This window comes from Carassius gibelio, chromosome B13 (genome assembly GCF_023724105.1).
Source record: "Carassius gibelio isolate Cgi1373 ecotype wild population from Czech Republic chromosome B13, carGib1.2-hapl.c, whole genome shotgun sequence".
Lineage (NCBI taxonomy): Eukaryota > Metazoa > Chordata > Actinopteri > Cypriniformes > Cyprinidae > Carassius > Carassius gibelio.
Genome location: NC_068408.1, coordinates 3,967,240 through 3,992,569, shown reverse-complemented (window position 1 = coordinate 3,992,569; position 25,330 = coordinate 3,967,240). Strand labels below are relative to the sequence as shown.

The 25,330-nt window shown below is 34.9% G+C and overlaps 1 protein-coding gene across 7 annotated transcripts in view; it reads left to right on the top strand.

The window, feature by feature from the left end:
- The window catches only part of LOC127970416 (lutropin-choriogonadotropic hormone receptor), a 145,124-nt gene that overhangs the window by 2,424 nt on the left and 117,370 nt on the right, over positions 1-25,330 (top strand). Inside the window, exon 1 of one of the 7 annotated variants that reach the window (XR_008156602.1) lies at positions 6,322-8,562. The exons of 5 other annotated variants lie outside the window; for them this stretch is intronic. The gene's annotated coding sequence lies outside the window, so the exon portion shown is untranslated. Of the gene's footprint in view, positions 1-6,321; positions 8,563-9,681; positions 12,030-25,330 lie in introns of those variants that run through there. One more of the 7 variants, XR_008156607.1, reaches the window with a different exon arrangement.

Genomic DNA, 25,330 nt, shown 5'->3' with positions numbered 1-25,330 from the left:
ATAGCATATCATTCTAGTTTTTAGAGCCCTGTGCTGTTTTTTGGAGGGTACCATGGTATACATTAGAATACTATGCCATAACTGTAACATGGCATGGCAAGCAGGTGTTTTAAATGACAATTTACAGTCTGGTTTGACTTGTTCATGGTAATTTACATATCTGAAGTGAAAGGACTAACTGAAAGCAAACACTCTGAGGAGTCGTCGTGTATTTTTAAGGTCACATTCGTACCCTTTTATTTTACACTGCCTCCACGTCTACTTTTAGTTAAGCAACTTTGGTTTCCAGTAAAACCTGTTACTGGTGGCCGTAGAGAGGCGGAAGTGGTAGCAATGAAACTTGCATTCATAAAAAAGTCTGGTTGTGTCTATTGTTCTGTTTTAGATGGGTTTGAGATGACTGTTCGTGATCAGACACTGTTCCTCAGTAAGGGTGCTGCTTCTAGAGCACACCTCGTATTTCAAAGTTTGATGCAATTCATTTTTGGCTCTGAAGTTGAGTATACGAGAGGGAAACCTCTGAATCACCGGGCCTGATTTCTGTCTGATCTGTCAGATTAGAAAAAGGAACCAAAAAAAAAAGGGTTGAGGAATGCATATGTCTGTAAAATTATGCACAAGTGATAGATATTAGATGATAAGAAAACTAGACATGTGGCTTGTGTGCTGTTGCTGTGGTGTGAGCCAGATGAATTTCTCTCCTAGGTTTCATTGCCATCTAGTGGACATTTCTCTCAACTAGGTATAAGTAATTTAATTATATATATATACTGTTTTCTAAAATCCCACGCATTTTGATCTAGTACAGTATCTCATTTTATAATCTAATCTTAATTTGTGGCATAGGAGTATAGACATTGTTCAGTTTGAATAGTCATTTAAACTATAATTAAGTAGTATAATATAAATATAGACAAATACGTTTGTCACATTTGATTTTGATTATAGCTTGTGAAGAAACTATGTCATTGCAATAAAAAACAAGTAGTTGTAATACTTATTTCAACAAAGTAACTGTATAGATAAAAATGGTATGTATCTATTTTATGATAATGGTTAATGACGTAATCAGCAGTGACGCAAGAAGACATGTAGTTACTTGTTTATTTTTATTTTGTCCACTAGGTGGCAGTATTCGCAACATTTCCGACATATGGCCCGTGGTGATGTAAACTTGCCATAAAGTTAATAATCACCACAGGAAGTACTGTCAATCATAAACTGTTATAGATGTTTCTGCAGCATTTTGAATGTAGTAGCTACCCAGTCATAGCACCATTTTTTAACATTTACTGTACCATGGTATTGATAGAATTACATCAGAGTATATGTAAACAACATTATATGTAAATTTATATGGTATATGCCAATCGATACAGTATTGTGGTAGGCTATATATTAGTGTAATATAAAAAAAGTGCATTAGAAGTTAATTGATACACTGACAGTATTATATTATAATTTTATACGTGTGTGTGTGTGTTTGCATATAAATATATATATACACAAGCCTACACACACAAATTATACTTAAATATAATACTATGATAGTCGCTTTCGTATTATATGTATTATAATATTACATATGTAATCTAAAATAATAATACATAATAAATTAATAACAAATGTCTAAATAATTAATAATTTTACAAATGTGTGTGTGAATAAATATATATATTAGTAAAATTATTATTTTATATATATATATGTATTTTTTTGTAAAATATAGAATTTTATATATATATATATATATATATATATATATATATATATATATATAAAATAATAATTTTACAAAAATGTTTTTTTTGTAAAATATAGAATTTTATATATATATATATATATATATATATATATATATATATATATATATATATATATAATTTTACACAAAAAAAAAAAAAAATATATATATATATATATATATATATATATATATATATATATATATATATAATTTTACAAAAAAAAAAAAAAAAAAAATATATATATATATATATATATATATATATATATATATATATATATATATATATATATAATAATACTTTTACAAAAATGTTTTTTTTGTAAAATATAGAATTTTCTTAAACACTATGATAGTAAACTTATGATAGTGCCTTTTTGTATTATAATGTAATATGATATAATGTATGTAAAAAAAAACATTGTGGTATTCTACAATTTTTACAGTTATTCTACAAGTGTAGAATTCTTTGCTTTTTGAAATATCATTTCAATATGTATTAATAAAAAACAAAAGACAGTTGAATAGATTATCACGTGTCAAACACAGTCTAGTAGTTATACTAGTAGTTTTACATGTTCCCTTCTCTTATAATGCGTTCACTCCTGCAGTCCGACAGTGTTGTTTGTACACTATAAACATGCTCCATTCTGCCCTCCCATGAAAAGCCAGCTAACCTGTGTGTGAAACATGTATCAGTCATCATGCTGCTCACAGCGGTCATATGAGCTCGCTCAAATGATTATTGATCATCTTTAGAGCTCCTCTGTAGCGGAGAGAGCCTATTGTGTTTGACACGGCGCTCTCAGGGTTTGATGGGACGCTCTGGAGTATCCGTGTCCCTGGAGGAGCGTGTAACAGGAGAGTATTGATCAGAGGTTTTGTGTGGGTAGCAGTGAGAATGAATCCAGAGTTTGTTCTCACACTGTCAGAGCAAGAGAGAGACACAGCTGCACGTGGGACAGGAGGAGATGTGTCTTTAATGAGCCCCAGCTGTTTTTTCAGACACTTATTGACTTCTCTTTTGGTTTCCGTTTGTTGTGGACATTCCTGCGTGCCCCGTGCATTGGCATGAGTGTTCAGGAAGCTTGCAGTCCCTCACGGGCCAGAGGAACGGTGAAATCCTCCTCAGCCTGTTTTGTGATGCAAATGATGTTCAGTTCCTGTTGATGTAATTGACACTGCTTGTTTTAGTCACCACAAAATGTTCCAGTTTCATTTTTCAGACTTTAAAAACCATTTACCAGGTAAACTGCAAGTGGTAGGAGTTGAAGGCGGATGGATTTTTATAGCAGATAAACACCTGAAAGTGTGAAACGGCACAGAAGATCCTGAAGCTCATGCTAGTGTGTGTTACCAAAGGTGAAAGCAGCTTTTTAAATGTCAAAATACTTTTCCGTATCCACGTTTTACTGTAGATAAATAGGCTTTAATGTTAAAGGGATAGTTCACCAGAAAAATAAGATATTTTGAAGATTGTTGGTTTGCAGACAGAAGACGGTAGCCATTGACTTCCATTGTATATTTTCCCTACTATTGAAATCAATGGCTACCGTCCACTGTTTGCTTAGCAAAAATCTTCAAAATATCTTCTTTTGTATTCAACAGAAGAAAGAAATACCATATGAGGGTGAGTAAATGATGAAAGAATCTTCTTTCTTTTTTCTTTTTTATTCCTTGAACAATATAGTTTAACTAAAAAACTAAAGTGCCGCATGTTGATTAATCACAGTACATTAAGACAAAATTTGCCTGAAATTTTATGTATAAATATCCACATGAGGCATTATTATAAGCATTACATATATTTCTAGAACAGTATATATATATATATATATATATATATATATATATATATATATATTTAAAAAAATTACTTAAAGAAACATACATACATGCATATATATACACACACACACACACACACACACACACACACACATACATACACATTTTGGAGGTGTTCTTTGCACTAATCTGATTGAAGACATGCTATGAAATATAATATGTATATATATAATTTTTTTTAAAGCATAGATTAGCAAACTAAAAAGTGCAGTTACTGCATTTCACCTTTGTGGGGCAGCACTCAACAAAAACCCAATAGGATTTTCCCATTGGTTTGTGGATTTATGCTGAAAATAAGCTCTGTTACAAACATAAATTTATGATTAATTTAAATACAATCAGCAGAGGTTCAAAACTAAAAGCGATTATGAGTTTATCTGTTCGGTGTGATGTTTAATGTCTCATAACCCCCGTAGTGCCTTTTAGATACTTGCTTGCCATTTTCAACTTTAGTTGTCTTACAATGATCTGATTCCAGATGCCTTTCAGTGTCTTGACAGAAAGATGACATTAAGTCTAAGATAACACTTGCAGCTTGTGACTCACAGATTCTGTATTTCCTCCCAGATGTCTGCAGGATCTCATTCATTTCTATTCTTCCGCCTCCTCCTCCCCCAGTGTGTTTGTTTTCTGACTCTCTTCTGCCCAGCACAGGAAGTTCAGTAGTTATGGATCTAAAAACATGATGGAAATCAAGCATAAAGTGACTATTTTGACACACTTCCTGACTAGCCAACTCTTTTCCTGTGTGCTTTCATACCATGTGTGTTTCAGATCCCTCTGATCATCTCTAAACACAAAGTAGCAGTTTTATTGTGATAGAGGAATGGGATCTGGACTAGGAACCGAGGGCAGATGTTGGAGCGCTGCCTCTGAGATCTTTCATATCGAAGGTTTTTTAATCACTTTTATGAGAGAAATTCATTAAAATCAAATGGGGCAAAATAACACAGTCTCTTGACAACTTGTGAAAATTAGGTGTACTCTGATCATACGAAAATTATTTTTTTCTTCATTTAACTTTTAAGGTTAAGTTTAGTGTTGGATTTTACATAAATAACACAACAACATTTTGTTTAATGTTTCCATTAAGTTAAATATATAAAAAAAAAATTCCAATCCAATTTTAGAATTTTGCAAACACTGAGAACGTTACTTTTGAATGTTCTCTGAACATTCTGAAACAAGTAGTAACATTAAAATACAATCAGATGAACGTCCAAATAATGTTTCAGAAATAAAATGTTCCATGAGCGATGTATAAATAACATTTTCAAAACAAACACTTTATCAACATTACCTGAAGAATATTTGTTTGACTTACACGTTTCTTGGAGAACTCATGGCATGAAGCCAGCCAATCAGATTAGAGCTTGCCAGATCAAGAAAGTGGTTGTTCTTTTTCCTGTTTAGTATAAGACAGTCAGTGAAAGGCCAGCAGGTAATCTGAGGATGAGACTTAATTCACATCTTTGATTGTAAGGTTATTTAGTCTGTATGTATCTATATTTATTCAATTCCAGATGCAGCAATTCACGAGGTGATGTCTGTGATGTATGTGTAAAAGTTCACCCTAAATGACACCGTGCACTGTGATTATGTCAAAGTGAAACAGAGAAGGTCTGATCATGGAGGGGGTGAAGAAGCCGCATCATAATGAGTCAGTACAGTACTCATTACTGCACAGCAGCTTCAAATGTGCGCGGTCAAATAGCACAGCTCGATCGCTATGCTTTCTCTCTGTTGTTTTTTTTCCCCATCTTTATACCTTTTTGCTTTGTTTTGTTTTTGTTTGAGGAGTGCTATACTTCTCTGATTAATTTGCCATATTGGAAAGTAAATCCAATATAGTCTGAAAGACAAGCAGATGAACAGTACAAGAGAAATAGTCAATTATTTCAGTAAGTATTGTTGCTAAATTGGAAGCACATATGAGGTTAGGGTTAGGGTTAGGGGATAGAAAATATTGTTTGGTTAGTATAAAAGTAATATGGAAAGTCTATGGAAAGTCCCCACAATTCACCACAATTCAAGAACAAGTGTTTGTGTGTGTGTGTGAGTGTGTGTGTGTGTGTGTGTGTGTATATATATATATATATATATATATATATATATATATATATATATATATATATATACACACATTGTAGATTCACACTGAAGACATCAAAACTATGAATTAACACATGTGGAATTATATATGGAAATATATACATAACAAAAAAGTGTGAAACAACTGAAAATATGTCATATTCTAGGTTCTTCAAAGTAGCCACCTTTTGCTTTGATTACTGCTTTGCACACTCTTGGCTTCTCTTGATGAGCTTCAAGAGGTAGTCACCTGAAATGGTCTTCCAACAGTCTTGAAGGAGTTCCCCGAGAGATGCTTAGCTCTTGTTGGCCCTTTTGTCTTCTGTCTGCGGTCCAGCTCACCCCTAAACCATCTGGATTGGGTTCAGGTCCGGTGACTGTGGAGGCCAGGTCATCTGGCGCAGCACCCCATCAATCTCCTTCTTGCTCAAATAGCCCTTGATGCCTTCAGTGTGACTCTACAATTTTCATAGTCAAGAAAACTCTTTGAATGAGAAGGTGTGTCCAAACTTTTGGTCTGTACTGTATGTGTATATATATATATATATATATATATATATATATATATATATATATATATATATATATATATATATATATATAGAAGTGTAGCGTTAGTTCTGGAAGGTCACGTTAGTCAAGCTTGCATCAGCTGACTCTCATCTGATCCACATCTATCTATAGGAATACAATACCTTTCTCGGCATTATACGGTCCCTCAGTATTATCAGCAGCTTTCACGTTGCTCAATAGCTAATGACCCTCCTCCATCCCCAGCTCCTCCTCTCGAACAGTCAGGATTCAGCCTTCTGATCATCTTGAATCAGTCTAATTTCTAAAATGTGTACAATAAATTATTGAACAGTAATGATATCTGCAATACATTTATGTTGTTCTGTTCGGTTTACCCTGGTGGTTTTATTTCTGCTAACCCTGTTCTTATAAATGTTAGGCTGGATGGATGTGCAGAACAGAACCATACCGTCAATCCAAACTGTATGCTAATCAGGGACGTGTACAGACATGTTGAGCAGCAAGGGCTCAAGTGGAAAAAAGGGCACTTCTCATATTTTTTATTTCTAATATATATATTAACATAACTCTGACTTACTCACCAATTTATTTATTTTCCCTCACACTCACCCAGTTGTTTCATATTTTTTTCATTTTTCAACAGATGTCCACAAAGTAATCAGTTCACATAGAGGCCATGGCCTTCTTTAGCATTACACTCATTTTATCACAAGAACAGGCAGAAACGAAGCCACGAAGTGCACGTTTTCTATGCTGCTAGTTTCAAGTATATATTTAGAATAAATGACTGCATAAAGAGCGACATATTTTCACTAATCATTTCTTTATTCTGCACAAGACAATAAATTGTTTGCGCATTTGAATGACTAAATGCCTGGTTTGCATATCAATGTGGATACATTAGGGTGGATTCTGGGTGGACTCTTGGGTCAGTAAACAACCACCGGGAACACCCTAGCTACCACACAACACTACAATCAAAACACTTCTCACAACCTCTTAGCAACCACATAACTACTCCCTGACTACCTCCCTCAACACCCTCGCATCTTGCCTGTGAGTCGTGCTCATCCAAACACCACCCACCATTTCTTCAGAAAATCAAAAACCTTCTTGTTTCATGTAATAGTCACGAATCCATCGCTCAGAAACCAAACAGCATTTGACTCATCTGAAGGTCAAAATCACAGCCTCGTTTATTCACAGTCACATGATCTTATGAAAAAACCATGACTGCATTTTTTGAAAAATCGATTTGCGTCATGGTCTGAGAGTCTGTGTGTACATTTTTTTTCTTGCTTTCTATTAAACCAATATACAGTACACTGATTAAAATGGCATTAAAACTGGTTTTAATTCAGAAATAATATTTAACACACTGAAACAGCATACATTAACTTCAATGAATAATTCCAGGTGACAGTGTACATTTACTTTGCAAGCAAAATGACTTGTATATGATATTAAAAAAAGCTTCAAAATTAAACGTTTAAATAACATTCTGACAAGGTTCTCTGAAATTTGAACTTTGATAGAATGTTTATTTAAAGTTATATGGTCTTTATGAAAATTCTCAAAACATCCATGGAATATATTTCTGAAACATTTTAGTTGGACATCCGTGTTACTTCATATGTTACTTCTTACTACTTTCAAATAGTTCAGAGAACATTCAAAAGGAACATTCTCATGATGTTGGCAAAACGGAACATTCCTCTTCATTTAAATTTTTTTTATATTTCGAATGTTCCGAGAACGTACACTGTAGAAATAACATTTTCTGAATGTTTTTTTTTCCCTCAGCTGTGATTTTCCGTCCCAAGTGAATGTATCTTGATGTGAGAATGTTTAGATGTTTTTAACGGAAAACAAGTCTAGAATACTCAGTACATTGTACTCGAGATCCAGCTGAAGTGAAGATCTGCTCTAGTTGGAGATCACTGAACTGATTCTGCATTCTTGGCATGGGTTGGTTTACTTTACCGCAGTCTCTCTCTCCCACACACTCTCTCTGATGTCTGTCAGGGGTCAGTGTGTGTCTCCTCCGAGCTCTGGCCCCTCACTGCCCTCCCATGCAGTGCTGTGGGAACTTGACCAGTCATCTGCGCAGTTATGAGAGGCATGTGTTTGAGAGGAAGCAGTGGTTTGTGAGTCAGCGCCTCATGAATCGTTCCGTTCCGTTGGCCTTTGGCTCTCTTTTGCTTTTTGAGTCATCTAGATCCCTGTGGTCCTGTGAGATGGGTGTGTGTGAGGGGGAGGAAAGCTTGCGTTCCTCTGTTTCTGGTCCATTCTGTTGTATTGTTCAGTGCTGTGAGTGCGACTGTCAAGAGAAGCAGTGAATGGTAAGTCAATATCTAATCAATACAGGCTGGACGGCCTTATGACAAGCAGTTGCGAAGGAATGCTTCTAATTGAGATGTCTTTACCTGCTATTTGGTCTTTTCTTCCGATTTGCTGAATTAAAAAGTAAATAAATAGAGTGATAGCGCATCATAGTTGCGTAACCGAAATCAAGATATTTCACTGTGATAGTAGCGCAGGGTTGGCACTTTACCAAACCTTAAAAACATTTGCAAAGCGTTTGTTGTAAAATGTGCCTCAAGGTCTGTGGCGCGTTGACATATTACAACACATGACATCAGTAATGCTTTGATATTGGCCCCGTGCGTCAGTTCGCTAATTTAAGGCAATGAATCTGTTTGTGCGATGATTGTGGTGATTCATTACCAAGAGTACAGTGTGAATGCTGCAGACGTACTGGGAGCTTTTCATATTGTTCCACTCAGATGGCAGACCGCCATCAGACCTTCTGTTTATTTGTCTTGAATATTTCAAAGACTTGTTTCATGTTCTTGATGCGCAGCTCCTGTAAATGGACTGTGTGTTTGAAGCTTTAAACAACAGATCTTCTGCTATACGTCATGTATTTACTGCTGTACGTCTGAAATGTAAGTTGTCCAGCAAATGTAACCCTTCTTTTTTACTTTAAATATAGAATATATTCATTTTTCAACTAAATTACGCATTTTGTGAGTGTTACTGTACAATACAAATAAAGATACTAATGGAAATTAAAAACATTTTGTTGCTTAAAATAAAATAAAATCTAAAAAAATTAAGTTATTTAAATTTAGGCTAGTTTACTTTAACTTGAAGGACTGTACTACTGAAATGACTCAAAATAAAAAAAAATCTAATAAATTAAAACTATATAGACACATTTAAAAAAGAAATCTGATTATAAAAAATAACAAAAAGCACAAAAATATTGAAACTTTAAAGTGAAGTAAGAAAATATTAAAATTTAATTTTAATTCAAAATCTCAACAAAAATTCTAATAGAATATCAGTGATACTAAAATAACGCAAGATGTATAGAAGCACCTTAGCCATGTATGTAGTCATGAGAAAAGTGGTGATGTACATCTGTAATACACACACACACACACACACACACACACACACACACACACACATACCCCCCCCCCACACATACATATGTATATTCATATAAAACCACAAATAAAGAGGAAAAAACTTACATAATTACAAAGTAATCTATGAACATTCTACATGTATGTCAACTAATGTAAATGTGTAATCTAACTAAATCCTACTGTGGCACATTATATCATTTCTTTCATGAATTTGTTGTCTCTGTGATAGAAAAGGAAGTCAATGTGACCTTCTTCATTTCCCATGGACCCTTTGGATTTTTTCCCAGCATAGTGTGGGAAAACAGTTCCCTCCTCCGGTCTATCTTTAGCTGCTTCGCTGTAGGCAGGGCTGTGTTGTCCATTCAGAGAAAGTCCCAATTCATATCCTAGTACTCCCAAATAGTTCACAAGATTTAAATGAATGCATTTATAATCACAGTAAGTACAAAACAGAAATGCAAAGCCAAAGTGAACAGATATGACCCTAAATGTCTAGTAATAAGACATTTTAAGATAAATGCATGCTAATGTGCGTGCTAAGAGCTACTATGCAAACAAAAACCGTACTGATAAGTTACTGAAGGAGAGCTTTGTGTTATTTTTTTTTAACAAAACTGCCAAGTAATGCAAAAACAAAGTGAACAAATATGCCTAAACATAAATTAAAAATACATTTTTAGATACATGCCTCATCTTTTAGAGCTCAAATAAAAACACAGAATAGGAACTGTGTAATTAATTTGTTTTAACACCATACTGTATATGACATTTTCTCACATACTGTACACATGAGAAAACTTGTCTTCCTTCTTTTAGTTTCAAATGGACAGATTCGCGGCACAGCGTGAGTTTGCAAGCGTCTTTACGGTGTAAAGTGATGGACATACAGAATTATACCTGCAGGGGGCACTCATACTGCATTAAATGAATAACAAACTGTTAATTTAGCCAAAATACATAACATATGGAACAATTATGATGCTATAATATTGATTATTATATGGCTAAGGGTGGGTGTTAGGTTCACGTGATTTTGCCAAGTAAGGGATCAACATCTTTTGATGATCCTGGATCAACATTATTGTCCAAAAATACAGACTTAACCCAGTCCCTACCCATAATTTATTCCTAAAATCAGTGGGAAGTGATAGCTGATTAACAAGAGTGTAGAAGAACCTGACCCTGATTGGAAGCCTAAAACAGATATTTCCTGAAAAGTTAGATCTCAGTTCTGATTGGTTGATTGGAATGTTGAAGGCCATTGATCCAGGAACGTTGTACTTGGTGAAATCACATGTTGCGCAGTGATACCCAGAAGCATTGGGTGAAGCATCATAGCTGTGCCTTATCATGAATAAAACACAGCTGCTGACCAATCAGAATCAAGGACTGGAAAAGACAAAATAAGTATCCATATAATAAAGCATATAAACAATTAATAGTATGCTACATGCTAATGCTAACATTGCAAACTCAATGGTGGAGCATGATGATAAAATCTGCCAAGGAATGCCAAGCCAAAGTGTGCAAATATGCACTCAACAAGTTACACAAGCAGTTTGTGATGGTTTTCATAAAATTGGCCAGGAATGCAAAGTAAATTAGTAATATGAGTTAACATAATGCACAACATTACTGAAGAAGAGCTGGTTTTATGTTGGTTTTCATAAAACTGGCAAGGAATGCAAAGCCAAAGTGAACGAATATGAACCTAAACTTAAAGTAAAAATATATTTTAAGATAAATAACGCAGACTACATGCTAATGCTAACCTGCAAACAAACATGGGACTGGATGAGTTGGTATGAAAACGCATATTTTACACACACACACACATTCCGATCCTGGCTTATTATTTTACAACATACTCAAACCGATCCATTGTAATATGCTAGATATTGTTTCACTTTAAAAAAAAACTGATTGAAAATATTTGGATTTGAGTTTGTTCACAGAGAAAATGACCAATGAAAAAGTCCAAAACACACCAAACCTTAACTTAGCTTCTGGTTTTGATGCTAAAACACGTTTTGCAGAAGTGTGAGAGGTCTCGTTTTGATATTGCCATGCAGAACAGACTAAAATAAGCCCTTCATAGAGGCATGTACCCCACACTGGTATACCATTTACAGTAAGTGCAGAGCGTCAGAACTAGTAACGTAAACCGCTGGCTCTAGGGAGCATGATGCATTGAGCACTGTGTGGGGTGCATGGGCGGCTATGACAGAGATGAGTCAGCAATCTTACCAAGCAGAAAACAGAAAAAACAAATTGATTAGTCTTTAACGTTAATCTTGATCAAGAGCGTACCATTCTCACAGACAGATGACTCTCGGAGAGCTTTCAACTGGAGCGAGAAAATTGAATTGCAGGTTTGTTTTGTGATTTATATTTCTTTAAAAGTAGATTACGACTTCTTCTATGTGCATTGTATGTATAAGGTCATCTTAATGTAGATGCATCTTGTTTTACATGAAGAAGGCATTGCATTGTCGCAATTGTTAATTGTAATTGTTGTGGAAGAATTTTTGATGCAGTTAGCTTCTGTGTTCATTTAATTCTTTTCAAGCATTTTCAAGCATGTAACTTTTATGCTTGTATTGTGTTCTATTATGAATGTTTCATACTATACTCGTTTTGCATGGTTTACAGGTTAATATAATTTTTTTTATATCAAATCTGGCAATGAATGAGATGCTTTCACTTGACAGCTTACTAGGCCACGTCATTTATTGAATCGAATTGACCGCTAGATTGTACACACGTCATTTGTTGACCATAATTGACCGCTGTTGCCTTTTCATATTATGTAGTGGAGATTAGTATTTTATGCAACCCAAAAATACAAGTTCTAGCTTATGTGCATTAATATTTCCTTTAAAATAATCCATCAACTCAATGCACAACACAACTGATTAATTTAATCTTACCAGTGAGGAGGAGCATGCATACGATTTGTTTTAATTAAATGCAAATGTTGTAATTTTAAACATTTATTTTTTAAGATAATTTCTCATGTGGCCAGTCTTTACGGTGTTGTTATCTGCTCAGTTATAGAACTGGCTTGGTATACAGAATTTTTTTTTTTTTTTTATACGTTTATATGACTTGTTATGATTTCTGGTAAAGATGATGTGGAGCTCGCTAAATGTCACTTTAATGTCAAAGGAAAAGGACGAGTATCAGTTGTTTTAGTAGAATCAGGTGTCAAATGACTCTTAAATTGCCTATTTGATCATCCGAGCCTGGTTTCAGTTCGATTTGTCATCATACCGAGCTATCCGAATTACAAATCGTGAAATGTTTGTTAAATGGTTTAGTCATTTCGCCTGGTCTCTCTTTTTAGTAGTAAGATTCAGCACATTTTTTTTTTGAAGGGTGCAAAGAATTGGTTTGCTGATGCATGATGTCAATAGGGCACTGCATGGTCTCGGCCCTCCGCTTTCTACGGCTTTTAGTCAGCGCTGTAGATTCTCAAGATTGCAGATTGTAAATGCATTAACTCTTTGCTTATCAGCTCATCGTGGGCAAGACATTTCGCATATTTGGCTTGTTGTTATAAACTTTCACTTCACCGCAAGTTAAAAAATATTTATCGTGATTTTATGTCACAAATCGGTTGTTTATTGTACAAAAGTAAAAAAATCTATAAAATAAATTGACAATTCAAACGTATTTGCATGCTACCCAACCATATGAAAAAATAGAAATAAGAAATAGACTGAACAGGATGGTTTTGTGATTGCATAAACAAGACGTGAAGAAGTTATTTCCCAGACAGACACATATAGGAAGTGTTGTCTCCTTACATTTAAAAGTGTTTATCTGCATTTTCCTACCATTGTTTATTCCTTGCTGTTTGTGGTCTGACTTCATTCTAGGTCACGATACACCAAACAACATTATAAATAATATATCCATTCTAGCTCTTTCTAATATTACCGTTTTCATGTAGCTGGTAATGATGATCCGGTGAGTGTTTGTATTTAAAGGATTGGTGTAATGAGGAAAAGCAGATGATCGAGAAGACGGCGGTGGTGATATTTAGCCGTAAGCTACATGCTTGGGCGGTTCGGATAAAAGCGCCATGTGATGAGAATGACTCACTATTAGTATTGTTTTCTTAGAATAGTTTGTCCTCCGAAAAACATGCTGTTCTCCAAGTCAGAAATCATTTTCAACATTTACATAACTTTTACTCACCTTCTAAAGCTTTATTTATTGCAGAAGAAGCTGCTCTTTTAATTGCATTGAACGGTGACTACAGCTGTACATCAAGAAGTTTAAAACTAGATTTCAATGAATAAATTAATTTCTTTATGTTCACGTTATATCTAATTGACTCAGAATATAGTGTATCTGTGATGTGAATTTTATGATGCTTTATGGCACTTATTTGTTAGTGTGGCGCATTCAGTGTATGGAAATGTTCAGCTTAATGTTTCTTTTTGTGTCTCATGGAAGATATAAATTCATACAGGTTTGCATCAACATGAGGGTGAATAAATGATGACAGCTAGTCCTTCAAAATATGGGATCGGATAGATCTCTGAAAGAAGTGTCTTATTGGCAAGGCTGTGTTTATTTGATCGAAAATACACTAAAACAGTATATTATTACAAATTTAAAATAATTGCCTTCTGTTGTATTTTAAAATGTAGTTTATACCAGTCGACAGTGTCACATGTTTCTTCAGAAATCATAGAAATATGTTGTTTGCTGCTCGATAACTTTATTATCAATGTTGAAAATAGTCATTCTGCTTTGTATTTTTATGGAAACTGTAATAATTTTATATTTTTTCACAATTTAGAATGTAAAATATAAATAAAACCGAATTTATTTAAAATATAAATATACATGTCTTTACTGTAAATGTCTTTTGATCAGTTGCATCCTTGCTAAATAAAAGTATTAATTTCTTTGAAAAAAAAAAATATATATATATATATATAAATCTTACTGACCCCAACATTTTGTGCAGATTGAGATGCACTCTGTAAACTTAATTCTGCTCAGCTCTTAAAAAAACATCTACAGAGATGTCACCTTTTTTAACTATAACTTCCTTTTGTCGGAAGGTCAATCTGACAGATTTGAAATAAGTGATTTTTTACTCAAACAGTGACCGCTGTGCTTGTGCATGACTACTCTTGTGGTATTTTCAGTAATGTGCGTCCTTTGCAAGTATTACAATCAGTAGACCTGACAGTGACTAAATTTAGGAAAGCAATGTCACTGTTAAAAGACTGCGGCACATTTTATATTGAATAATCAAAGTTAAAATAAGTTACTGAGTAGATAGATAGATTGATAGATAGATAGATAGATAGATAGATATGATGTGAGTACACTGAGAGACTTGATCAGTTTCATTGTTTGATTTCTGTAGTCTCCGCCCACTCCTCCTCCTCCACCAATCAGAACCCAGCAGTGCTCATTGTTTGCAGCTGCTCTGGTGCACAGGAGCTTTTTAAAGTTCTCTTTTTTAGATCAGTTTAATCTTGTCAGAACACAGAACTGATGTCTGGCTAGCTATTAAGAAATAATGGGTTTTCACATCTTTACCTATTGTTTCCCTTTCCTGGTAATATGATAATGTAATGTTTCCTGCTTTGATCTACCACATCTTCGGTTTTATTTATTTATTTATTTTTAATTTTTTAGAGCTCTTTAAATGGGCTTAACTGAGAAAATGAAAAAAAGAAGAAAAAAAGAATCGATTTTATGAGGTTTTGTGGCCGTTTTCTCCACTTTGTTCTACCCTTAATGAAATCAACTTGAGTGAAACGAGTTTTAAAAGCATCATGTTATTATATATATATATTTGCAAATGGAAAAAGTTTCAGTTCCAAGCACTTCAGCCCCTCGTACAAAGAACAGAGGAGTAATGAAATGTAGAGCAGTGTTTATTAAATGTGTTGTAATTCCGCAGGCGGCCAGCTGGTGTCGCCAAACACCCGTTGAAGCCATTTCTCTGTTTTCCTATTGTCTTGAATTTTTCTCGGCGCAGGTATCTCTCCCCATATGCCACAAATGACTCATTAGAGTCATTTTGAAACAAAGGGAACTCTCTTTAATTTCGCAATTTCATTTACAAAACGTGCGACCTTTAGTATTTCACAAAAATACGGGCGTTTTTCACGAAGAGAAGCCTACAGACGCTGAAGCCTACAGACTGTGGCTAAGACACGTCGGGTTTATTTAAAGTTACCGTGATTACGATTCAATCTCTTCTCGTATTTACATGACAGCTCATTACTTTCCTAATAAATTACTCATGAACGACCACTGTTATAAGTAATCATATTTTTTCTATTGGATTATGTGCTTCTTTGCGTTGATTAAATCCCTTTAAATGTGTTTTAAAAGAACACCTGAAGCCTTTTTGAGTCAGGACGATGAAATTAAAGCTATTTTGACATTTCTTTATTTTTAGAAAATCGTCCCATATGAGCATTTATTATAGTTGTACTTTAGCTAATTTATTTTGATTGTTGGGCCTACTTTAGGCCACCTTTTGAAAAATTAATCTGATCTCTAAATGTCATCTTTTTGGGTTTCAGTCTCTCTTGTTTCTTTTGCTAACCACATTGTGAAATGTGATTAAATATCCAGATTAACTTTAAATCCTGAGTTTGGTTTTCATGAATTGCAACACATTAGCCACTTTTTGCTTGCTTGTTTATTTCATTTGATAACTAGTCAAGATGATTCCTTTTCACATGAATATTCAGGCATGATTAAAATAAATAATAACTTTGCTATTTTGTTTTTTAATTATAGTAATAACTTCAGTACTTTAATATAAATGTGCACTTAAAAAGTGAACAGTGTAGATATTTCAAACCCTAGCTGGCTCTTCATAATGAATTTCATAGGTATAGTCTAATTTATTCTGCTTGATTCAGTCATTTATAATATTTCTGACTAAATCGAACTGTCCCATTTTGATGTTAATCACATAAAACACATTTTTAGGTCTGACAAAATCCCTTTTATGTGTAGGACATGCTAAATTACTACCAGAATAGATGTTTTCATATCAAAGGCCGTGTTTTTTGTTTATGCATCATTGTATATTAACTGAATTACACGGGTGATATGCATTAGTCAGATCCTCCGAGGGCGTTTATTTCCTGAGCTTCAACTCTTATCTAAAACCTCTCAAATTTGCTGTTGTGCGTCGGCATTTTATTTTTTCTTCAGCTTAAATGTGTGAAAACTGACACAGATTTCTTAGAAGAGATGCTGGCTTTCAGTCTACATCACAAATGTAATTTCTTTGTTCAAAATTAATGTTTAGTAAATGAACCAGTGTATGTATTTTAAAACAGACTTATGTCTAGCTCTGGTGTTACCAAAAAAAATAAAATGCAGTTCCTTGATTCGTCACCAGAATATGCTTAGAGGGATGCTTTTGGATGTTTCTTACTATTGTATAAAATAAGAGAGGGGTCGGGGAGAAAGAGCATGTGCTTAATACAAAAAGCCACATAATCAATATGACTTTTAAAGAAGCAATCGATGAGAGAAACATGCCGCCCGTGCTCGAGTTTCCTCACACAATTACCTCACTGACATTTTGTGAGTTTCACACACATTGGGCGTTAGAGTTTCTATCTTTACAGCCAACACAAAAACTATAACACACATTTAGAATAAAAGTTTCCAGTTCATATTTAAAGCTTGTTTAAAAGTATTTATCCACGTAACAGTCATGCACTTTTCAGCTGCCTTCTCAAAAGTGTGGAAAAAAACAAACAAAACGAGTTTGATTTCACACTCAGCATGCATCTGATTTTAAATTTGGTACATGTCTTAGATTTAGTTCTGTGTTTTTCTCACGCAGCCACGGTGTGCCGTTTCCTGCTTGCTATTACAACATCAGACCTGTTTTGTTTTCTTTCTTAATTTATCTTATCTTCAGCTGTCTTCGTTAACTAATAACCGTGATTTATGGGAATGTCACTATAGCACCTGTGCATGTAGGCTGCAGCCTTCAATTGACAATGACATTCTAGTTCACACGTTGTGGGTGGATGAAGAAAATGTTTGAATTTCAGATGTAAGGGTGTTGTGTTCCATAAAACCGCCTATAAATCAATATGGGTTTCTAGTGAGATTTCGAATGGACCTATAGCTGTAGTTCGATAAGAGATGATATCACATTGACTATTTCAGTATTAGTCAGTGGAAACTGTTACAAGGAGTATAGAACGGCATATAAAGGATCAGCTTCAGATTAAAGTTTGTCTGCGCTGTATTAACTTTGAAGGGTGAGTCGTTTGCGTATGAATTGTTTTTCCATCTTTACTGTGCTGATTTGAAGCTAATAATGTGAGATTGATTTGCTCAAGCTGGATTTAGGGATATTTGAGATGACTGTTGTGTTTGGGAAGGGTGTGCGGAGAGAGTTGTGGGCGTCTATATGATGAATATGACTATATTGTTTGCGTGCCGTGTGTTTTTGTTGCAGGGACGTCGATTATGCCTGATATATGTGTGTGCGCGTGACCGCTCGTGGTGTGAGTTGAGTGGAAAGGAAGCACTTTGACAGGCGTTCTCTTTGTTCTGAAGCATCGATTTGACTGCGCTGGCTGATAAAGACGGTGGAACAGGGGTTCTGGTTTTGCTTCGGGACTGATTTTCACACTGTTCGAAAAATAGTTTACTGGGTAGAAGTTTCTAAATGTCCTTGAAATCAGATATTGGGGCGGATAGATATTGCTAAAACATGGCAATTTGGGCATCTAAAATAGCTATAGGACTGATTTTTACACCTTTCTAAAATTGTTTGCAATGCAAATATTAATAAATAGCCTTAAAATAAAATACTGGAGTTTGTAAATATGGCTATAAACATGAACAACTTTGATATCCTTTTTTGTTTTTACACAGTTCTGAAATCGTTTACCATGCAAAAGTTAGCAAATCACCTTAAAATCAAATATTTCAGTACATAAATATTGCTATAAATGTATGAGAATGCCACTCAAAACAATTTTGGTATTTAAAATTGCTTCAGGACTAAAATTGTGCATGCAAAAGTTCATAAATTACCTTCAAATCAAATATTTGAGTGTATATTTATTGCTATAAACATGCACATTTTGGTATCTACTGTTCTACTGAATGACATGCTAGCTGTAGCAATATATATTTAATGCATGTGTGTTTTCTTTTGTCTTGCATATCTAGTTTAAACAGATTAACTTGCACAGAGATACTGTGTGGATGGTGTGTTTTCTTGAGAAGTCTATTTTCTAAGCCTATTCTGATTCTCCTCCCTAGTCCTGATTTTGTGTGGTTAGTTGCATTTTATTAGTTTTTTTTTCAGCTCTCTGTAATCAAAACAGACCTATGACCCATTTTTGTCTCACAACCCACCGGTTACAGCACCAACTTACAAGATGTTTGTTTTTTTAAACAGGAAATGGCCGCATGACCAGTTTATCACCTCCATTGTCTTTTAGTAAAATGTCTGTGTAGCCTATTAAAGGCTTATTAGAGAAATAAACTACAATGTCATCCTATTCATCACTGAAAGCAGTATCCAGGTTAGGTTATTATGCAGATGAAATCTTGCACAGAATACCATGGTACAGTTAACACTCAGGTAAAAGATAAAAGTGAACATTTGTTTAAAGTGCATTTACTCTGGCCACTGCTGTCCATCATACAAGGCAAACTGTGGTATTATGTTTAGCTCTGTTGATGTGCGTTAGGCACTTTGTGAAACCAATGCGATGGATCAAAGCAGCTCTATTTGGGCTTTTTGCAGCATAGACACGACAGTCTTCCCGTGATGGACTGGAAACTGCCGAGGGCTCCCGAAATGTAGATTGTGAAAACAAGATGATGACATAACAGAAGATAAGAGCAGACTGTCTCTTCTGAAAGCCGAGATGCGGTAAAAGAAGTATTGTAAATTGCATACGGCTGAGACGTGAAACCCGAGCTGACTTCCACATTATAGTTTATTTGAAGGCGCCCCGATGGCCCAATTGTTCTGCTTTGAGCGAGGAAATTGAGCAAGGCCACTCATTTAAAAGCAGTGACAAGGAAATACGTAATGGGCTTATACAATGTCCTGAAAAATGCACTGTACGTGAATTTTGTTGCCAAATTACATGACTAATAACTCCGTTAACCTGCTTATTTTTAGATGAACTTATTTTTACAATTACAGCATGGAAACACGTCACTGAATAACCATGCATGTCATTTAAACTAGATAAACTGAAGCTTTTATTTAATATTATTTCACAAATTTGCTTTTGCACCTTTTTTTTTTTTTAGTTGCATTGGATAAAAATGTATGTTGATTAATGTAAGTGATAATTGCACCGCTGATCCAGTGAAACACACAGTGTACAGGAAATTCAACACATGATCTTAACACCCCTACACATGAATTAACCGGCCTTCTGGGCTTTTAAGAATGTGAATTCCTCAGTTCAATAACCATCTGTCCGCTTACATCTGAGTTAGTCTGTTTGCTATTCGTGATTTTATTTTTATTCCCTCACTGGAAACTGTCGGGAAGCGCTGCCTATTTCACTGTGACCTTTAACCTTTCATTTGTCTCTTTGAAGAGCAGCTGCACTAGTCTTACTACACGCAACGCGGGACTATTTCTGCAGCTCTGGAAAAGCAAAAACTGTTGCCTTTTGTGCAGAATGGAACAAACGTTTCTTTGTGTTTGCATTCATGAGCTCCAATATAAGCATTTGTTTACGTACACCGTCTGTGCAGCATTCTGGAACAGATTGTCAAAGATAAAATGCATTTTCTGATAGTGTAATTTCAGCTCATGTCATATTAAAAACAGTTTGCTGAGAGATAATAGGGGAGAGAGCTGTGTTTGTGTGTGCGTGGGTTGGTTCAAGCACAGATGGCACCAGCCAAAAGCATAGGATGTTTAAATGTCAGGCTAAAATACCATATCCTCCACAAAATATAGTACAGCCTCGGCCTAATTAAATTGACTCTTTTTTTCTTTTCTTTCTTTCTCTCTCTCTCTCTCTCTCTTTTTTGTGAAAACCACAACTTTTCAGTTTTGTTTTTCGGGCGTAATTTGGTTTTATCTTTAAGCTCATCATCTTTGTGTTAAGACAAACATTCCAGGAACCTCCACTGAACATCGCCGGCGTTATTCAGAAAGCCTCTCGCTCTGGGCTTAATGTTGGGTTTTGTTGCACACGTCAATCGCTTCTTCGTAGCGATCAATTTACGGGACGTTCTCCGCTAGTATAAATCTTTTTTTGTATTGTGCACACATTTGCAATGCAGATTGGATTGCACTAATAATGCTTAACCCACCTTTAATAGGATTAATTGATATTCCAGATGCATTTACTGAATGATGCCCTTTCAGTACAGAAATGCTTATTTTAATGAATCCATCAACCCTTTTAGTAACCATATCAGATGATATTCTGGGATTATGTGATGTTAATGTTGCTTTTTATACTTTAATTGTGCGATTTTAGTATCTCTGCTACATATTTCACGTGGTGTTGAAACATAAAAAAATATCACTGGTAAACCATAAGATTAAGATTGCTTCCTTTGACCTTTATTACTGCAGAGAGACCATTTTAAGTCATTTTCAGGTGAGATCTGGCTGTTATAAACTAATCTCTGAATCTCTGATCCAAAACAACAAGGCAAAGCCACAACTTTGAGTATAAATGTGTTGAGTGAGATTTAAAATTTCATCTTCTTACATTGAGATCTAAATGTTACATTTGAAAATTCACCTTAGTGGTTTAATGTGTATTGTTGTGAGTGTTTGTGTGTCTGTGTGTGTGTGTGCGTGTGTGTGTGTGTGTGTGTGTGTGTGTGTGGATATACTCCCACCTGTGGTTCTGTGTGCTGCTTTACTCAGACAGTAGGAGGGCTGAAGACATTTTAACGCAGTCTCATAAACGCTCCAGCATGAAGCAAAAAGAGCAAAAAAATACCCAGCTGCACACGGTGGACATTTTAGTGCTTTCTGAAATGTTGTTAAAATTGTTACCTCTTGTTTTTGATGTTCATTCAAATGAATTCTTGAGACTTCACTCTGCATTTGCCAAAGGAAATGAGCAGATGGCATGCCATCAAAGTTTCCATGTTTACATAAAAGTCTTGCCTTCACCTAATGACCTTTATGCAATTAAATAAATCACTTATAAATGCAACAAAAGTTCTTTATTGATACCTGAACTGCTTTTGGTTATATTATTGATTATTATGGTTGAGCTCCTCTGACATTTTTCTCATGCATCTTTTAGTTGTCCTTTTAGACGAGTCAGTGTTGACTAATATATGAATGATAAGGAATTTAATTATATACTTTAAAAAAATATGTGGGTAAGAGTGGATGAGCTGTGTTGAAGGCTGGTCTTGTGTTGACTGTGAAGTTTCAGTATTATTGTCAGTGTGTGTGTGTAGGTGTAACTTGTTATCAGCAGTCAAAAACAACGTATGATTTTACTCAAACTATTCGTTTTGGAGTTGTCATCATCTGGGTTGCTCATAACGCTGGGGCTACGGCGAATTTTTTGCGCGATTTTTTTGGTAAAAACTGTACCGGGTTTGTTAGATGACAATGCAAACATTTGTGCAGAAAGATTAGAAGAGTTTGCATGAAAGTGAAAAATGTTATATTTTGACACAATAAAGCATTAAATTGTGTGAGGCACACCGCAACAAGAAAGAGTTGCTATGAAAGAGCTGGAGATGAGAAAAGTGCTGTAAGATTTGTTTTGATCTCCTTCAGGAAGATCTGCATCAGCACTGCCTTCATGTGTGCAGCACTCACATTCGCTTTGAAATGACCGATTGGCTTTCTCAGGCTTTCACATATTTTTGTGTTCTTCTTTTTCTTATTTTGTCGTGTCAAAGACAGGAGAGAATTCGACAGTCTGCCCACGGCAGTTTTCTCCTCGTTGCCTAACCACGGAGCTCATCAAACGCACTTCTTCTGTTCTCCTGTCTGCCTCAAATGACTAATTCTGATCAAATAGAAATGCAGCGTAAACCTTGTGTGTCTTTTTAGAGCGTCGTCATATTTTCTTTTCGAAATGTGGAAATTGAGATTTTTCTGTTGTGGGATGAAAGTTCTTGGAACGAGGGTTCGGGTTGTTTTGGTTTCTAAAATCCCCTAAAACACTCAAATCTGAACACGGTTAAATTATCTCTAAATTGTACATTTCGTTGGCTAATTTTATAGAAATATCTAAGCATGCTTTGGTGAGGTATAAATGGTTTCTTCTAGAGATCTAAAGGAATACAGTAGTCTAGCATGTTGTTTACTTTCTTTTTTTTCTCTCTCCCTAAAATGATCAAATTAGAATTATTGTGCAAACTTTAATTTGGAGATACATTTATCTTGTAGTTGTTTTTATATAAATAATCCTGAAGTCATTTTGAAACTGATGGTTTAGGTGATTATAAAAGACTCAAAGGGAAATTTTGCCTCTTGAGCATATTCTCACCCACTCAGTTTCGTAGGAAAATCTTTAACCTTTTCAGCAACAACGAATGCCCATCAAAAAGTCTGAGAGAGAGAAAGAGAGAGATAGAGAGAGAAGTCTGTTTTTCAGGCCACGAGTGTTTTGAGAGACATCTTAAGGACAGCATTTGTGATATTCATTTCGGTTATGACTCAGTTTTCTCTCATTTGAAACTACAGATTTTACGACGATTCACGGACTGATTGAATATTTCTTTCATGAAAATTCATTTCGAAGTGTCAAATTGGGACGGCGCACTGCTGAAATTGTCGAAGACCTGTATTTCAGAGATTCCAAAGCTAATTTTGGTGAACCTACTATGTATGAGTAGTTTATCTGAGAATAAAGTGGCATACTGGTTTTAAATTTGAGCACTTGAAATGTTTTAAATGCTAATTTAGGCTTTGTATTATTTATTTGATTTGATACAATACAGCTAAATCAATAAAGACACAATCACTTAATAATATGTGCATCTTTTATCTTATTTTAAATTAGTATTTCAGAGCAACTCAACAGAATTAATAGAGACCTCATGCACATGTAAAAAATGTTATATGTGACCCATTAAAATCAGAGAGACTTCTGGTTCTGGTTCTGGTTAATAAACCTTGCTGATTTCTAAACAACATAATTTAAAACACAGTCTAAATGCATCATGCATTTTCCTTTAAAGCCCTGTTTATATCCAGGCTAGAGTAGGCCTCATGTTTTTGACCTTTTTGTCACCTGAAGGTCACATGAATATATTCAGCATTATATCAAGTTTGAGATATTCAGGATAAATTGAATCGGTGAATTTGTTTTTTTCTCATGATCTGTTTGCTCACACGCACACAGATATTAGCCTCTCACTTCCTGTTGAAACTTTTGTTTACCATCTGTAAGGTGCTATTTTTAACCCTCTCATCAGCGGCCGTTTAGACACTCTCTTACGTGCTGTTTCTCTCCTTGTTAATGTTTTTTTGTATTGAATAAAACAAATGTAAATTCTCATGCTCCCTTTGACAAATCCTCTCTGACCTCAATTGAGAGAAAAACACACCGCCTCTGAAGTCTCTCAGCTCCCACACGACCTCTAAAAGTGACTGTAGAAGGTCTGAATAATAATTCCTGTAACTTAATCAGAAGCACAATGAGCTGATGAATGATTTTAAAGAAAACTGATTTGGATCTGCCCAGTGTTCCTTAATGCAGCACGTCAGAGAGAATAGTGTTTGGTGAATTAGCAGCGTGAATGCGATGAGAAACCGCGTATTGTCTTTCTAACTGTCTGACTAACTCCTGTAGTGCTTTGTGGTGAGTTTTATTCAGATACTGCACAAATTTGACTCTAAGATTTAGTGTAAACTTGACTTTGTCTCAACTGTGTCGTAACCTCTCCTTCTCTGTCTCATCCAGATGATTAAGTGCACATTTTTGATTGATATCTGGAAGGAACCTTTGTACATTAAGAAATTTCTCACCTACCATCCACCTACGGGACCGGTGCTTGTTTTTTGTGTGTGTCTTTTTTTTTTTTTCCTCTGCTCACACTGGAGATGGTTACTAATCACTGTTTTCTAATATGGAACTCATTTATCAACTGGCCTAGAGTAACAGATCGAGATAAAGCTTGCGTCAGCATGCGATACACGCATACAGTACATGCGACACACGCATACAGTACATGCGACACACATCATGTTATGAAAGCTCAGCAAAGACTTGTTTGTCTATATTCCCCTCGAGTGTCAGGTGTCCCCGCCGTAAAGCTGCATATTTACTCTTATCATCTAAAACACAAATAGCATGGCAATTATTAATGGTGAAGCGTATCTTCAGAGCTAAAGGTTACGTATTTGCAATGACCGTCATTTTAGGATGTTTTTGAATTTTCACACCCTACAGCATATGCAACTGTTTTATATCTTGAAACAGGATTTTTATCTCCTCTTAGATTAGAGATTCATAATGGACACTACAATTCAAAATACAATTTATTTTTAAGAAATTCATACTTTTATTCATGCATTAAATTGATCAAAAGTGACATTTAAGAAATTTATAATGGTACAATAAAAAAATAAAAATGCTGTGTTTTGAGATTTCTATTCATCAAAGAATCCTGAAACACAAAAGATATGAAGCAGCACATTTGTTTTCACCATTGAGTTAATGATGTTGAA